A 6,000-nucleotide genomic window follows, 5' to 3' on the forward strand; every position below is an offset into this window, starting at 1 on the left:
TTATTAAACATATGGGAGTTTCTCACATACGTAATATAGTTGAAAAACTTCAGTTAATAGCAGTTATCTCATGTAAAGTTTCCTCTAGTGCTGTTAAAAATCTTAAAAACAACATGTATATAAAATAACTACAATGAAATCTGCTACATGAAAACCTGGGACAATAAAGACTATGCCAACAAAAAAGGACCTTTGCCTTAAAGCCAACTGGTGAAAGAAAATGACATGTTTCGGTCTTATTAGACTTCCTCAATAAAACATTCTAGTCATTGGTCACACAGACGTAATTTATCGAGTAATCCATCCATCCAGCCACCCATCCATCCATCCATATGTGTGTGTGTGTGTATATGTTTATATTGTATATATATATATATATATATATATGTGTGTGTGTGTGTATATATATATAAATATATATATATATATATATATATTATATATGTATGTATAAAATTAACAGAATGAGATAGAAACCCAAGGCTGTGAAAGATTTCAGAACATTTATAAAGAGAAGGTCTTACAGCTGTTTCTGGGATATTTTATATATCCCTTCATTGGAGACGGTGCGAGAAAAAGGTTAAGCAATAGTTATTCTAGAGAAGATATAAAATGGAGAGTGAAGTGGAGGAATGAAAACAGACGTGAGATATGCAGGGATATTGTATCTGCAGTTCCATTATTTAAGCAGAATGGTATACATATAAGTTTCCTGTGCCTTGTGTGTAAGTTCCAATAGTATTTAAGATTGGTTATTCCAAGCATATATATATATATATATATATATATATATATATATATGAAGCTCGGTAAGGATATCCAATCATGATTTATCAGTTATTGATCAACTGAATTACTAATCTCACTGAATTAGCATGTAAGTGGCTGAGTGCTCCCTACACATGCATTCTCAATAGTATTCTGATGAGCTTCCACTCACTCTCCATCTACCCAGTATCACTCATAAATCATGGGTCACCTAAAGTTATAAAAAATGACACTTGTCAAAGATGTCATATTGTAAGATTGAACCCTGGGACCTTGTGACTGTGAAGTGAACATCTTTACTATTCAGTCACACTGCATTCACATATATGCATACATACTTGCATTCATGCATACATACATACATGCATTCATGCATACATTCATACATACATACATACATACATATACATACACATACATGATTTGAAGACTACAGATCCATGCTATCACTGGAAATGTAAAAATTTCTAGACGTTTATCATTTTAGTATATATGCGCATGTCTAGACATGCAACGATGTGCATGAGAATACATACATAACACATAGCATAGAAATCTGTACATGCACCCTTCTCCAAATACTGCACATATGCACACACACATGCAAAAGTACCCTGTTGAATTTAAAATTCCAATGAAGGAGCCTTGGATCTAGGTTAGAAATTGGCTCTTTCTCTATTGGCAGGAAATAATGAAATAGAGCTGAATAATAAGATACATACACACATATCATATGTAAATACATACATACATACGCACATACGTACATGCAAATGCTAATGCACATGTAGGTGCAACCATATGATCCTTGGTTTATCCCGCTGTGTAGCATATTGGACAAAATATCATTTTCTATACCCTTGGGTTGACTATATCATATGTGTGAAATTGAGTAGGCAGAAGATGTGTAGAAGCTTGTTGGGTGAATTATACCTGCTGTTGAAGAGGAACAGCTATGTGAAGCTGATTCTACCTAATAATAATATTAAGTGAATACATGTCTATGGAATGCTAACCACTTATATGCTAATTAAGGAGCTGGTAGTTAACTTGATTGAACAACTGAATTCTCATTGTAGAATGATGGAAAGTCACCAAGACCACTACCATATGTAGATATAGTAAATAGAAGCTGCACAAGAACCTTGAAAATACAATTATAGTTAATCTAAACAAGATATTTACTCATTGGGAAAACACAATTACCCAACAGATTGTTGTTGTTGGCACTCCGTCGCTTATGACGTCGAGGGTTCCAGTTGATCTGATCAACGGAACAGCCTGCTCGTGAAATTAACGTGCAAGTGGCTGAGCATTCCACAGATACGTGTAGCCTTAACGTAGTTCTTGGGGATATTCAGCGTGACACAGTGTGACAAGGCTGGCCCTTTGAATTACAGGCACAACAGAAACAGGAAGTAAGAGTGAGACAAAGTTGTGGTGGAAGAGTACAGCAGGGTTCGCCACCATCCCCTGCCGGAACCTCGTGGAGCTTTAGGTGTTTTCGCTCAACAAACACTGACAACGTCCGGTCTGGGAATCGAAACCGCGAGGCCGCTGCCCTAACCACTGGGCCATTGCGCCTCCACAACCCAACAGATAATCGCTCTATAACTTTAAGTGTATATGGATTAAACTAATAATGGGAAAAATGCTTTCAAGTTTTGGCACAAAGCCAACAGTTTTGAGGGGAGGTGGCAGACAAGTTGACTATATTGACTACAGTACTTGATTGGCATTTAAGTTGGATTTGAATTCAGAATGTAAAGATTTGGAAGAGATGCTGCTGAGCTGACACACTAATAATTCTGCCAGCATGCTGCCTTAATAAATAGGAAGAATGGACTCCAAATTTGTCACATAAAGACAATATGGAATATTTGTCAAAAGTTATATAAGGCATCTAGATGTTTTGGTGACTAATCACCTCATTAATTGCTTTTAGACTAAAAATAGTTACTAGCTCAACAACGCTATATTTAGCAGTTACTAATAACATGAGTGGTCATATATTTATTAAGTAAGAATGGACAGCAGTTACTTTAGATAACAACAAAAAATAATAACTCTTTGGAAAGGTAGTGAAAATACTTTCATGGGGCTCAGCTGGAGAAATATAAGTTGTTGTTGGTGGTGGTAGTAGTGGCAGTGGTAGTGAGGTACTTAGGTACATGCAAGGAGTCATATGATTGTTAAATGCACATAATCTTAAGCAGTACAATTTTAGTTCATGGAAATGAGGTATTTAGTCACTGAGAGGACACAATGTTGTAACAGGTAGTTAGTGCAATGAGTTTGTGGCTATGAATTTACAAAAATTATGTAAATAATATATACAGGCTCAGGAGTGGCTGTGAGGTAAGTAGCTTGCTTACCAACCACATGGTTCTAGGTTCAGTCCCACTGCGTAGCACCTTGAGCAAGTGTCTTCTACTATAGCCTCAGGCTAACCAAAGCCTTGTGAGTAGCTTTGGTAGATGGAAACTGAAAGAAGTCTGTCGTAAGTCCTGCAGTTGATTTCTTCGACTAAAAGGTGGTGCTCCAGCATGGCCACAGTCAAATAACTGAAACAAGTAAAAGAGTATATTTAGATATACTGCAAAAAAAAAAAGAAAATTAAATATTTACTGCAAGTTATACATATACACATATCAGTGTATCACTGTAGTGACCAGACTATCAGCTACTGTTATACACCACTAGTCACAATGCACTTCCTGGACACACAGGCAACAGTTATCAGCTTCTGGGTATGAAGAAGTACTAATTTCATTTTGATGTCTAGGATTTCCAGGTCTTTCTAAACTATGCTTTTGACTTGAACTTTTTGACTTGGACTTGACCAAGACAAAAGGAGAAGTTTGTTGTGATTCGGTAAGAGACTGAAGACATGCATTTCATAAACCATAACCACATTGATGGATATTACATCTTTTCTAAGCAGCACAAGTTCACTTTTTTCAGATTTTAGGTCATGTGCATTCCGAATACTTTCTACCTAGTCATAGGGGTAGCTGTGTAGTTAAGCAGTTTGCATCCCAACCACACACACACACACACACACACACACACATACACACGCGCACGCGCGCACACACACACATACACACACACACGCACACACATACACACACACACACACATACACACACACACACTGGAACTATAAGAATTTGTAAAACTTTTCAGAAGTTTATCATTTCAGTATATATGAGCAACTATATACATGAGAATACATACATAAAACAAAGCATACATACATACATACAAAAATAACCTATTGATGTTGTTGAAATTCTAATGAAGGAGTCTTGGATCTAGGTTAGAAACCAGCTCTTTCTCTATTAACAACAAATTTTGAAATAGAATTGAATAAGGACATACATACATAGAAAAATAAAAGACAAAGAGGACATTTGTGGACCATTGATATGGAGTTAGTGAATCCAGTACCCAAGATACACATTTAGCATCATACCTATTATTATTGGAGCAACAGAATACATAACAACCCATCCGAAGCAAAGCAAGTTTCTTGGAGAGAAATGCAGAACCTTAATTCCTACACTGCAAATAGTCTTGATACTTGGGACTATAAAGATCTGCTAGACCTTAAAATTGAAAGGATGATGAACACATTGTTTCACAACTTTGCTACCAGGCAGGTGGGTAGTCAAAATGTAGTCAAAATTTAAAAGCGACAGAGAACATACATACATACATACATATGCAGTACCAGGCAGTGGCTCTCATGGCTTCTGATCTTAACTGATTGAGAGTGTTATCATGTACATTGTTTTGTCTTGGTTTAAAAGATGGGCTACAGCAAATATTCTACTCAATATCAGAGATATGCTTGTCAGTTGTTTGACCTAAACCAGTTGAGTATGTCCCTTAATGGCTGACGATATGTGCATCTCTGATCACAAACATAAGTAATGGGGGAGCATCATAGCCATGTGTTGAGAGGAATTTTTGGGGGTTTGGATAATTCACCTTTGGAAACATAGGTGTTGTGTTCAACTTCCTTAAACAACCCTTATTCAAGGACCATTTAAGCAGGATGGGCTACTTGACCTGAGGAAAATTCTAACTGGGCCCCACCTGCAAGGTCATGCACCGTTTATCTTGATATGAAATCATCATGTTGTGCACATATTGTTGTGATGCATGTGCTTGGTGTACCCTTATCAGACAGGTAGTCATGATGGGTATATTGGACTTCGTATATTTAACTCTAGTGTCACTTTGATGGCATGCACTGCTCTCTCATACATACATACATACATACATACAAACATACATACATGTGTCTATGGTTGTATGTCTATGTATACACTTTAATGTATTATTTGTTGTAAATATCTCTCTTTTGTATTTATGGAAACTATATATCATTGTGCTTGTCAAATGCTTACATATTAAAATATATATACGCATTGTGTATATTTAAGCTCATAGTTTTGATGTTTATGATGTATGAGTATGAGTATCTAAAGAAGTAATGCTGATATATGCATACATACATACATACATACATACATACATACATATATATGCATGCACACACACACACATATGCATATATATATATATACATATATGTAAATTATGTACTTATAGGACACCTATATGTGTATAGCTGTCTCTGTGTGTATGTGTATAAATATATATATATATATAAATATATGTACTTATAGGACACCTATATGTGTATAGCTGTCTCTGTGTGTATGTGTATAAATAAATATATATATATATAACTTGACGACCAAGACAAGTGTGCAGTTACACTAAATAAAAATATTTGAGATATTTAAAAGAAAAACTATGAAGAAACAAACCGCTCCACCACCAGCTTTTGTGAAGTTATTATATTGCATTGGAAATTTAGCATATAAACAGTAGATGAAATACATTAACATAATATGTTGGAATTTTGAATGATTAAAGATAATTTTTAATATTTTTGTGGATGCAACCAATTTTTTGAGTGGCTAAGGAAAATAGGAAAATAAGCTACTTAGCAAATAGATAAGTAAATAAATAAATAAAAGTAATAACAATAATAATTATTAATAGAATATTTCATTGTTGATAATTCCATATATATGATGAAAATGTCAATGATGATGAAGATGATTTATATTTTAAAAATGATATTTTCTTGCAGTAAAATAATAATAATAATAATAATAATAATAATAATGATAATAATAATAATAATAATCC

Source organism: Octopus bimaculoides, chromosome 1, assembly GCF_046866305.1.
Source record: "Octopus bimaculoides isolate indiv1 chromosome 1, ASM4686630v1, whole genome shotgun sequence".
NCBI classification, from domain to species: domain Eukaryota; kingdom Metazoa; phylum Mollusca; class Cephalopoda; order Octopoda; family Octopodidae; genus Octopus; species Octopus bimaculoides.